Source organism: Triticum dicoccoides, chromosome 5B, assembly GCF_002162155.2.
Source record: "Triticum dicoccoides isolate Atlit2015 ecotype Zavitan chromosome 5B, WEW_v2.0, whole genome shotgun sequence".
NCBI lineage: Eukaryota > Viridiplantae > Streptophyta > Magnoliopsida > Poales > Poaceae > Triticum > Triticum dicoccoides.
Genome location: NC_041389.1, coordinates 623,398,621 through 623,411,188, shown reverse-complemented (window position 1 = coordinate 623,411,188; position 12,568 = coordinate 623,398,621). Strand labels below are relative to the sequence as shown.

At 39.2% G+C, this 12,568-nt stretch overlaps 1 pseudogene; it reads left to right on the top strand.

The window, feature by feature from the left end:
• The first annotated feature begins 11,308 nt into the window (after positions 1–11,308).
• Positions 11,309–11,992, top strand: LOC119306910 (annotated as a pseudogene).
• Positions 11,993–12,568: the final 576 nt, after the last annotated feature.

Here is a 12,568-nt window from a genome sequence, read left to right as displayed (position 1 = left end):
TATTTTGCATCTGACCTCTTGCATTACTTCTACTTTGTTACACCATCTGCTTAGTTTAAGCATCATATATGAGTATAGGCCATACCTATCCATTTTCTGTACCTATTCCATGTGTCATCACACTATGTTTTTCCAGTCAAATGTTGTTATTTCATAATAGATGTCCAAAAGGAAGAGGGTGAGTGCAGATCCTCAAGGAGTACAAACTAGGTATTTCGAAACGGTAGTGATACCTGTTAAGTCAGATAGATCAGCAGCCACAGAAAATACATGCCCAATTGTATCACACTTTACCCCTACTCTAGTGGCCAAACCCCTATTAGAACTGCTGGGAGCCCAGCATCAGGTACTGTCTATGATATCAATTCAAAATTTGAACTCCTAAATTTCTGCTTGTGCCTTACCTTCTCTCTTGTATGAAAACTCATTTCAGATTAATCTCCTTTCTCAAAGGATCATACGATCTCAAAAGAATATTGGGCTCTGCATTGCTCTTGTCAGTACCTCTCTCCCTTTTGCCTTGTAACGCTGTACTTTATTAATTGCTATTTGATTATGTATCATCAGTCTGCACCTGAGCTTCATTATCCTCTGTTTCTTCCAATATTATTTGATCTATGTTTACTCTTTGCAAAATGTAGAATAATGGCAACGCTTATAAATAATTTTTTTGGGGGAATTTATTGAATTATCCTTCCATCAACATGGAGAAGGGCTTTGTCCAGCCCGTGTTAACATGTAATGTAAGTTCATCCTTCTCAAGCCTTCAAACTTTGTTCTAGTATAGATTTGGATAGGCATCATTTCCTCCACTGTTGTTTGCTTTGCTGTTTACATCTGAATGGATGTTTGCAACAACTACCAGTTTCAAATGCAGAACAGATCCATTTATTTGCCTATATAATTGTGAAACCTGTTACGTGTCTCCTTGTTTCTCTTTCAGAGTCGTATCTCTTACGCCAGGCAGAACTTTAGGGAAGATAATGAGTCAAACCATCTTGAAGACAGCGAGATGACCCCAAGGTCCTGTCTTGATGAAGACAGTGAGTTGAAGCTACTCACCAGCAGGTGTGAGACAACCTCTGTGCAGTCGCTGCCTCAATTAGTTCGACTTCTTAAGTCACAACTTAAAGCGGAAAGGCTTGCTTCAGCTGAGCTCCGACTTGAAGTCAAAGATACAATGAAGATGTCAGAGGACTGTCGTGCGCACCATCATGCCCTAAATCTAGTGTTGATGCATCTATCGTTGACAAAACTGAGGTCTACTCAGCTTCTTCGGCTGTTTGGAGGGCCCGGCCTGGCCAGGCCTAGTGCCTTCTGAAGTGCTCTTAGTTTTGTATATTCTTTTGTCGGCGCATTTATTTGCACTGGTGGCGAACTTTGATGCCCAGTGGATGTTATATGTGTGATAGCCGTGATAGCCTAGCATAAGTTCCTTAATTATTTATTTCCTTGTTGTCTTGTTTATTTGTTTGCTTGTAATCATTGCAGTTCTTTTTCCGCGGTTTGCTAGTGGTTGCAATAACCTATTTCTTAAAACTAGGCCACAATAACCATGGGCTAATATTTATTGTAGTGACACTGGCCTCCTACGGGCCGTAGAAACAGTAGGCCTTCTATGGGCCGTAGAAACAGTGGGCCTTCTACAGGCCGTACAAACAATAGGCCTTCTATGGGTCGTATCATCAATGGGCCTTATACGGGTCGCATGATCGATTGGCCAAACATGGGCCAATAAAAGGCCGCATTATGGCCGCAAACGGGCTAGAATTGGAATCATCCGTTCATGGGCCGACCATAACGGGCCATCCTTAATAGGCCGTATTTGATGACGTTATGAAAACGGCCCAACGTATTAACGGACCACAAACAGGCCGACTGTAACCATGGGCGTAATTTGGCCCACAAGCAGAAAATGACAGTAATGGGCCATAAGTAAACGAATGCTGGAAATGAGCCCAAGAATAAATGGGCTCTTAGAAGGCCGAAAGATAACATGGGCTGGAAACGGCCCAACGGAATAACGGGCCGTTAATGCGTATAAAGCGATACACTGTTCATTACGGGCCAGTTTCACCACGGGCCAATAATGGGTGTAAAGTGATACATTGTTCCTTGCGGGCCAGTTTCACCGCGGGCCATTAATGGGACAAGAGTTACAAAGGGCCACATATGGGCCGAAAGACGTCATGGGCCATACATGGGCCAGAAGTGAAAACAGGCTGGAATCATATTGGATGGCCCAGATGACGCTACTGGGCCTAATTCGGATAGGGCGTAACGGGCCTTGGGTTAGCGGGCTGTAAATGGGCTATATGCGAATAGGCCGTTAACATGCTTTCCATGGGCCGGTCCGCCACCTTTTGACCAAGTCAAACGGGCCGACCTTTTCACAGGAATGGGCCTCTATTGGGCCGTGCCACGTGCCGAAGTATCATAGGCGCCTTCTGTCCAATGAGTGGATGGCATCTATCCCAACGATGAGCCGACACGTGTTTCCTCCAGCCAATGATGATTTTACATGTGGAAAATCCCCATTGGTCGGGGCTGTTAACGGGTTATCGGATCCAAAACCCGACCCGATAGCTTAACAGTGTTCCGTTACGGTGGATGCCATGTGTCGGTCACCCTTGATGAAAGCACTTTTGTGACGCGCGATTTATCGTCATGGAAGTGGACACTTCCGTGATGATAATTTTGGTAATGTCATGGAACACTTCTACGACAGCACATGTATGACTATCTTGATTCTGTCATAAAATCGTCATGGATGTACATGCATGACAAAAAACGCGACCTACTGTGACAAACATGTATCATCACAGAAATGTATTTTTTTTGTAGTGACTGATATATCCTTAAGCTCCTATCTGATTAAGGATGTGTTTCTCTTGGTACTGCATGTCCATGCTAATTGATCTTTCTTGGCAGGTGAAGACTCCTCTCGCGCCCTGGACTTTAATTTAGTTACCTCTTGTTCGTGCCACCACGTGTAATTCCAATGCCCCGCCGAGGGCGCTGTAGCCGGCCGGTCGGAAGCCATTCTTTTTAGAGCGATGGTGATTAACCGTGGCTGAAATAAGTGTGCCTTTGAGCAATTGAGGCACCTGTGTGTATCAAGTTGATCCTCCTTGTTGTCTCTAGAATCCTTTTTGATCTTGTGATACATGTTATCCTGTCCTTGGATGGTCATTCTTATGGAGTGAAACCAAGGTAGGTCCACTGTGCAAACAAATTGATCTGGTGATAAGAGATGACGGGGGTAGGTTATATGATCAAGGAAAGGAGAATTTGAGTCCACCATGCAATGAACCTTGAACCCTTTTTATTTGTATTTAAAGGTGTTGCTTATTTATGCTCCAGTGTTTATAGTTGTCTCATGCAAAGATTTCTTGTCTCTCATACCTTTATTGCATTTAAGTTGTTCTTGATCTTTTATTGTTTGTTGTTGGTCCTTGATTTAATCTGGTTAAGTGTAAGTTGCACTTTGTTTTACTAGAAAGACTCGCTCCCAGCAAGTTAACGGTTGAATGGCTTATTTTAATTCGGTGTGATACTATTACTTCTATTTTTTCCATAAGTTACCAGTTGCAGCTATTTTTTCTTACATGCTACAAATAATAATGCTACAGGATTTTTTGAGTGTATTTTGGAGATAATGTTGGATTGTTCATGTAAAGGGTGTCTAAGGTAGCATGTCCCATATTGTTGTCTGCATCCATAAACAACTTTTCGACTACTGTGATTAAGTTGTTGGGTTAATCTGAGCCATTGAGCGGCCATTTCATTTTGTTTTCTTTACTTTGTGCTGAAGCTTTCCCCAATTCTGGCTGTCACCCCTGCATTTTTTGGATCACACACCAGACTAAATGTAGTGAATTTTGAAGGATGTGTGTTTTGTTGGCTTTTTAATTTATTTCCTTGCTAAGTAAGAGTTTGGGGTTATTTTGTTTTGTTGCTACCTTCTGGACGACGGGCAGGCGGGCGGATCTGTGGATGGCATCACCACAACCATATTCTGATGGTCTAATCTCGAGGTGAAAATACTCTCTTTGTCTCTCATTTATGTTAGTTGAATAGTTAATTGATTTGATGTTGGTTAGCGTACTGCATGCTATTTCTAATTTTTTTAGTCCCATTCGCAACTACAACTTGCACGATAAGGACAATCGGATCTATCTATTTATCTATACCTCTATACCTATACCTACCTATACTAATTACAGACTCCCTATTAATTCCCACGTTAATCAGTAATTAGGAGCCGTTAATCTGGTGGGACCAAGTTATTACGGTGTAGATCGACTCGTAGTAAAAAAACTGACGTATCTCTCCCATGACCCAATCTGAATCGCATAAAAAAAACTTACGTATCTTTCTCCCATTACGCAACTCCCTCAATCTCCCACGTCTCACATATCTCTCCAATACCCTAAAAAAACACATCTCTCCAATGAGAAAAAAGTTCACGTACCTCCCTACCATGACCCAACTCCCTCGATTTGTAAGGCAATTTGTCACGTATTGTCTCTCTAACAAACTCTATCCATTCAAGAAAAAACCTCTCTCCCGTCACACAACTCCCTCAATCTCTCGGGCAATCTCACACGTAAGCTCTCAAATCAGCCCTATGAAAAGGGTAAAAAAACTGCCTTATCCCTAATAATCCTACAAAAGAAAAACATCTTTCTCCTAATCTTGCCTACGCGGCCGTAACATCCTCTTCCACTGCAGGCGCTATTCACGCCGGCTCTACGAACAGGAAAAACCATCTCCTAATCTAACCAACGCCGCGGAACGATCGTCCAGCTGACCAGATATTACCGCCAGATCCAGTCAATCGCTCGCCGTCGGCCGTCCTCTCGTGAGTGGCACAAGTATATGGTGCTTAGCATTTGACTGATCTCTTGGACACATGTCCAAATAAAAAACCTGACGGCTTGATCATGGAAACAAACATGGACAGGGAAAACCATGCGGGTTGATCATGGGAGACACACACACAATCTGAAGTCCGATGTGAAATCCTCCTTGGCTGCAGGCGCACACTGGTGAGAACACACACGCACATGGGAAACCATGCCCCAAATCTCCATGTTCAGCCATGGCTCAGATTGAAAGAGGAAAGATTCATGTATTCTACTACATGCAGTCGTCAGTGTGGAAGGCGTCATGCTGTTGTGGAGGGCGTCAAGGTTAACTTCAAAGTAATCAAGCAAGAAGGAGTGCTTCCAAGGGCTTCAGCGAGATTGATGCATTGCCTTGCATGTAGTTATCCACTAATTTATCCTCTTTAAGAACAATATATGTTGAAACGATTTCGTTTGTATTTCTGTATGATCCTACAGAAGTGGGGCCTGCAAATCGGTTCCTTAGATCTTCTACTAACTCAGTGTTAGGTAATAGCTCCGATATTTGTGTTCCACTTTCACAGAAAATAAGGAGAAACATTCAGTGCCAAAGAATACAGTTAGAGTTTCAATTGCGGCAGCAGGGGTGTTGAGACTTCGGAGTAACCGGGTGTGCTCCCATGTGGCACCAGGTCATGAAACTTCTCTCGGATGCATTCTAGGCAAAGACAGCAGAGGGCTCTTGCTTGCTTCCGGCAGGAACGATCTGATTGGTGTCATACAATCTGCAACTGCGTATATGGTACAATTTTTTCTCATTAATTTGTTGAATGTGTTCTTATGATTCTTGCAAGTGTGGAATAAATATTCATTATACTTACATGCACGTATATATAAAGATTTATTATTCAGCCCTTAGGTGCATATTGAATTATTTGTGTGTGCGTGACAAAATAACAGTTACTATATGCCATTTCACCTACTTTTTGATTGTTCATATTTCAGTAGGTAATTACACAGAATATTCCCTATTTTAGTTACTCAAAATCATAATTAAAACGTTGTTATTTGTTTCAGGTGAATACGTATCTTCTGAGGATTCACGATCGAGAAGCGAGGTTGCTCGATTGATTTCTTACATAAGCATAAGCATGCAAAATTAGTGCAAGTTGTTTAAATTTAAAAAAACAGATTCAATAATTGTTTCGTTATTCAGATGCTTAAAAAGATAGCTATTAGTACACAAAAGTTTATTTCTAATGAGCCATCTGTAATAAAAAAAAATTTGAAGTAGTTCTACGTGGTAATTTATTCTGAAAGATACGAGAAAACTTATGTGCCATTACAGAGGGGCATCCAACTAAAATAATTAGTTTGAATGTGAGACATTTTAAATTCATTCTGAAAGATACAACCAAACCAGTATCAATGATTGTGGTGCAGTGCTATTCGAGTAGATAGTTTTATGCCACTATCAATGATTCTACTACTGTGCTATTCAAGCACATGGGTGACAGGGTCATGATTTCTTACCTCCGTTATTACTGAACATGTAATGTGGTTTTGCTAAATCTTTATATCGTTCGGTATGTGAGATGTGTGTGCAAGACATCGATTGGTAGTAGCATAACTGAAAATATATAGATCTGGGATACAAGGCATGGTATATCGAAATTAAAAAAGTGATCCATGACAGATAGCATTTGCACTCTGCTCTTGGCCAATTAGTCGACACAGAGAATGTAGATGTAATAAAGAAGTACATGCTGAAACCACAAGGGATTCAACCTTGACGTAGACATTGAATGGTTGTGACATGCAAAAGTTAATGCTTGCATCGAAATATTTTGTCACATGGTGGCCTTCTTAGAACCACAGTCTCATTATTCCTTTGCATTTGAGCTTAACTCACCAACGAATTTCTGAGTTGCTACTTTCAATTCTCATATTATTATTTTCCCCTCTGTATATTTAATCAACTGCAAAGGATCCACATATTATAATTTTGGATTATACTTGGTCACTTGAAATGAGATTTAATTTAGACATTCTTGTGCCCATCGGGTATTCCTATAAGCAATGCCGCTGTGGTGTACACAAACAAAAAATAGATGTCTCCTGGTGTTGGAAACAAAGTCGCTTGCAGGTTACAAATTTATCTTCCCATAAATTCTTTTTCTACCTCTTTTTAAGATTGGAAGGTAAATATGAGAGATTTGACATTATGAACATTTATTGTTGCTGCCACGTAAGTTATATAATTAACAAGTGTTGACCTTGATTTGTTTTCTTCCTTTTCCCCATTTTAATACTTTTCTAATTTTATTTCTGTGTGGAAATTGTATCTGAACCAACAGCATGTGATATGATTTGATTGTTGATTCCATTTGGCATGCTAAGCACATGATAAAGAGGTTACTATGTTTCTTTACATGATAAAGTGGTAACTATGTTTCTTTACATGATAAAGAGGTTACTGTGGTTGTCTCTCCCAAGAATTTACATGGATTCCGATTCACCAAGATATAATAGAACATGAAGACGTAGACATAATGCCTTGCGACAGTACATATGAAGTCTTCTATGCATGGTAGCAAAAATGAATTCTTTTACCTCCTTCCCATATTAGTTTTCGCTCAAAGGGATGTATCTAGCACTGAAATAGATATAGATACATCCATCTCAGTGACAACTAATATGGAACAGAGACTTGCTAACAAGTATCTATTTCAAGATATATTTGAGAGGAAAATAGTGTGCACCACAATTTATGCAAATATTACATACAAATTTGATGTAGTAATTTAACTTATAATTCAAGGAAGGAGTTTGTAAATGCATAAGCAACAACTGAATCACACAATATGGTTGATAAGCGCTAAACATGTGTATTTGACCATTACTTGGTGCTAAACATGTGTATTTGATGCAGCTATTTGTCCTAAAAAATAGGACTTTTAGAATCTAGCATGGTGCTAAACATGTGTATTTGACCACTACTTGGTGCATACAATTATTAGTGGAAATTATTTTCATGAAAATTTAATGGTACGTAAAAAGTTAAAATAGACATGTACATAAACTGAGACACTGAGTTTGGTCCACAACCCGGAATATGATCAGAGATCAGCAGTTTTTTTCTTGGCAGATATAGAACATAACCCATTCATAGACAACCTAACTCCAAACTACTTTGATTGTAATAACTATAAATATATTTTCTTAATATTTATACCAAATAGGTATTTATTACACTAACTCGCGCCCGTGCAACTGCACGGGTTGACGTCTAGTAATTCTAATTTCTAATTTTTGTTAGTCCCATGGATGGTAACAATCTTTTACTATTTCTTGTTGTATGCTATCGTATAGTGCCTCCCTACTTGCTCAAAATCAAATGTACATCTATGCGAAGATACAAATTAAGGTCGGTACGATGGTAGTAGATTGGCATGTTTGCAGAAAAAATAGCCATGTAAGTTCAAAAGAACGTCTTTAACTATTGCTGCTATATGCTTTGTATATTTCCTCTCTGGTTCCTTCAAAATCGGATAGGGCCAATGTCTCCATCGTTGATTTTGAAGGAAGCAGGGACGAAAGAAAATGTATATAGCAGGAATATGTTAAAATATGTTCTTTTGAACTTACATGTTGACGACGTCTTTGATGGCGAGTAAATAGTTAAATGATGTTCGCTTGATGGTGAGTAAATGGCATGCTCCAGTTTATGGAATACTCTTGGAAACTTATTCTTCCTATCTTTCTGTTTAAAGGGTTTAGAAGCTAGATACAAATGATTATGTAAGGATACAACCCTTGAAAACTATGTATATTCTTATAAATAAATGAGCGAAATACTTACTGTTGGCCATTCAGTTAGTGTAACTGAAGTAAGACCTGCAATTGAGACAACAAAAATGTTATTTACCGTGAGCGCTTCCAATCTACCGGATTCTCTTGGCTACTTAAATTTGTTATTATGTTTGTAGATATTATAATTTAGACTTTGTGGACAGCATGCCCGTATATGTCCTGTATAAACACCCAAATGAATGGGATGGGTAGGATCGGGGCTCTGGCAGTTGTTGCCATGGTAATCACTCCATTTTAACATTTGTGTGTTATTGTTAGTCTTCGTAGGGAGGAATGTGAGCAACGATTTGATGCTGATATAAAAAACTTTGAATTGAATCAAATGTAATTCTTTTTTGCCTGTGCTGCAAAATATAGCTCAAAAACTTTCTCCTTTTTTGCTTTCAACGGGACAAAGCACATCTCAAATTAGTAATTTGCTTTGTACAATTCATATTTCTTGAAGTATATACAGTTTACAACTTTATCTCTTTGATTTGTCATCAGTTCTCTAAGAATGTAAGTAAACTAATATGTCAGGGTTATATCGTGTTGGCGATCGAGTGTGACGAGCCAAAGCGGCTTGATGAATTGTTGGTGTGCCATTTCTGCGGGTTCTTTATTTGATGCCACTTTAGTAATTGAAACAATGATGGCTCTGATGCCTATGTTGCTTCTTTGCTTCAAACTATAACATGTGTTTTTAGTTTCAACGGTTTTGCATTATGAAAATTACTCACGGGATTTTCTACCTTTAAATTGTTACTCTTTTTCTCTGTGTCTGCTCTTCTGTGCCCCATCGGGATCGCCACTCATGCACTGACTATTGTATTGGCAGCCCGCATAGAAACTGTGGGAAACAAAACTAAAACTACTGTAGAATTCTTTTTATTATTTGCTGCCTATACAGAACAAATACTATTGAGTTTTGGCTAATCTCTCGATGGTTTCTAAATGGTAATCTTGCCTGACCATTGACTTTTTGAGTTCTGTCTTAAAAGAGTATTGTGCACCAATGAGAGAATGTATTATGATATAATGATATCTTGAGTGATCTTCCTTTTCCTCTTAAAAGTACATATTTGAAAAAAAAATCTATAATGGTTCAGTGTTTTATCTAATTAGAAATAACTCTAATCAATAACCATTACAAAGCCACCTAATTAGAAATGACTCTAATCAATAACCATTACAAAGCCTCTGCGTGTGTGACCGCTAATCTTTCCATTTTCTTGGCTTACAGGTGGCCGCTGGAGCCGGACAAGGTCATGACTTGCCTTACCTTGTGAGGTACTGGCTAGGAAGAGTGCAAGCCGCCACCACCATGTACCAGATGGTGCCGTTAAGGACATCATACTGCTGATGATCTACAGGTCCATTTCTCCTTCTCCCTCTCTCTCAAATGTCAAGCTCGATTCCTTATGATTTTGCACAATGGAGGTCCCTTGAAAGCCACTTTACCGAAATCCCGTGTCTTGTGATATGCATTTCATACGGTTGCTTTCCTTTGATATTTTTCTGCTTTGTATTTGTCTATGGATACGGACAAATATGATTATGATTCTTGCGTTGCATATGGCTGCTTTCCATTGATGATAAATGATGAAAACTATGGTGTTTTCCATCTTAATTACAGAAAGTTGAAATGTGCCTAGCTCGAACCCATTTGTCACTCCAGCGTCTTCCTTTCTACTTCATATATGGTTCTGGTATGTCCTTTATACTCAGTACATTCATGTCTGGTTTGTGAGATCTGCTAAATTTAATGTTGTGCCACATGCAAGATAGATTATCTCCATATATTATTACTTTTGACTGACAAGAAGTTCAGATATTGTTGCTTTGTACTGACTATACTGAGATTATTTCTCTCTTATTGCTTTGGATGCTGAAATGTATTTCTGACCCTATACGAAAACAACTTTTTGTGTAAATAATGCATAACATAGTTTTTCTGTCGATAAACAAATTTTTGATGTATAAGCACTACCAAATCAGATTACCAGACTAAGAAATCTACCGCTCGCTCCAGCTTAGATGTAGTTCTGGATCAGGCTTCTAATCTAAAACTACTTGAGGCGACAACAAAATACATATACGAATCTGTAATTTGTAGACCACTGAGATAGCCATAGCATAGTCGAGATGTTGTTGTGTCACTATGCGTATTTATAAATGAAGAAAAATGATAAATCTAACTGGTCGGAGGAGGTAAGCCAGAAGCGAGAATTTGAGCAAGCAATGCCGCAACTTCATTAGGAAGTCTTGCATCACCATTATTTAAGGAAGTTTAATCCACGTATGTTTTGGGCATCTAATTTTAAATTCTTAGCTGCATGGAAGTGGTACCTTTTAGTTCTTTGTGCTGCTACAAAAATAATCATGGTTGGGCTGTACATTTGACTGGCAACGTAAGTTGATTTTAATATTTTTCTTCTTAGTAAGCTTTCAATTATATTATCCAAATTGTTGCTTGAAGGTTTCAAATATATCACACCAGAACTATTCCAAGATTGCTATTGAAATCTTCCTTCTGGAAGTACTTGAAGGAAGATTCTTGCCCAGTTCAGCTGCTTTAATATTCTTGAAGGACACATCAAAGATTTCTGGGTGATGCAAATTTATATGAATTACACATGGTATTTACTTTCAAAAATCTAGATAGACTAAGGACGTTGGCAAGTTGTGATGGTTATCAAAGTAGTTATCTAATGCTACTTAGTATTAGCTCTTGCCAATCACATTATATACGTATAGTCTGTAGTTCTCTATCGGCGGCGGAGGACGAGGTGTGCGCTGAGGATCCCAACGAGGAAGAGGTGAGCCACCGCGACATCGAAGCTCTCGCACCGCTGCTCCCCGTCGAGCTTGCACCTGCGCTGGATCCGGTGGCCAACACAACCCGTCCATTTACCGGCACCTCCAAGCAACGCCTACAGCAGCGGGTGAGCCACCCGACTCGGCAGTTTGTTCTTTGCATTCTTTGAAATGAATCGACACACTACTGAACTTTATATCTGGTCTGTTGTCCTGAAACATAATACTATCTACAAAGTCGTCTATGTCCAAAAGATCACAGAGATTCTAGATGATATCAAAGCAATTTACAAGTATGTGAAATATGGCCACCCCATGCTTTAATTTAAAAAGGTGTTAGTTTTCACATGTGTAACCTTTTCTATATCATTGAACCAGGACTCTTTAGGAGATCAAGTAGAAAAATGTTGTTGACATAGCTGTCGGTCGTGGCTGCTACATTAATCAAAGCCAGGGCCTTAAATATCCTATAGGTTGACTATACCATGGTTTTTAGTAGCTCTTTGTTGATAACTATCATACTTGCATAGCTAGTTGATAGATTTGATTATAACCAAACTGCACCGACATAATTTTAAGATCGTGATTATTCAAATGAAAAATGATGAAAGAAATATATCTACCAAAGTCGCATCTGTTGAGATCATCAGTAGGCATACAATTGCTCCTTTGAATTATTGTGATATTGTAGTCCTCTTTAGTATTTTAAATTATGTATTGTGGTGCTCCACCTCCTTTTCTCTTCTTGCCAGGACATATACTCTGCATGGGAAGTTGCGTGCTTGCTACGAGCTTAAGACACGTCGGCATCCGCTACACCTTTCGATGTACTTTTGTTGTTATGATGTATCTCTTGCTTTTGGTATATTGTAGTGAACTTATTGTCGTGCACAACCATTTGTATGCTATGAATGGGGTCTTTATGCCTTTGTGATCAAATAGAATCTATTAAAGGGCACACTACAAGAAATATGTCAACTAGTGACCTTCTGTCACTGACCCTGGAAGAGTTAGTCATAGATCTATGACCATTTGAGACCAATTGGTCA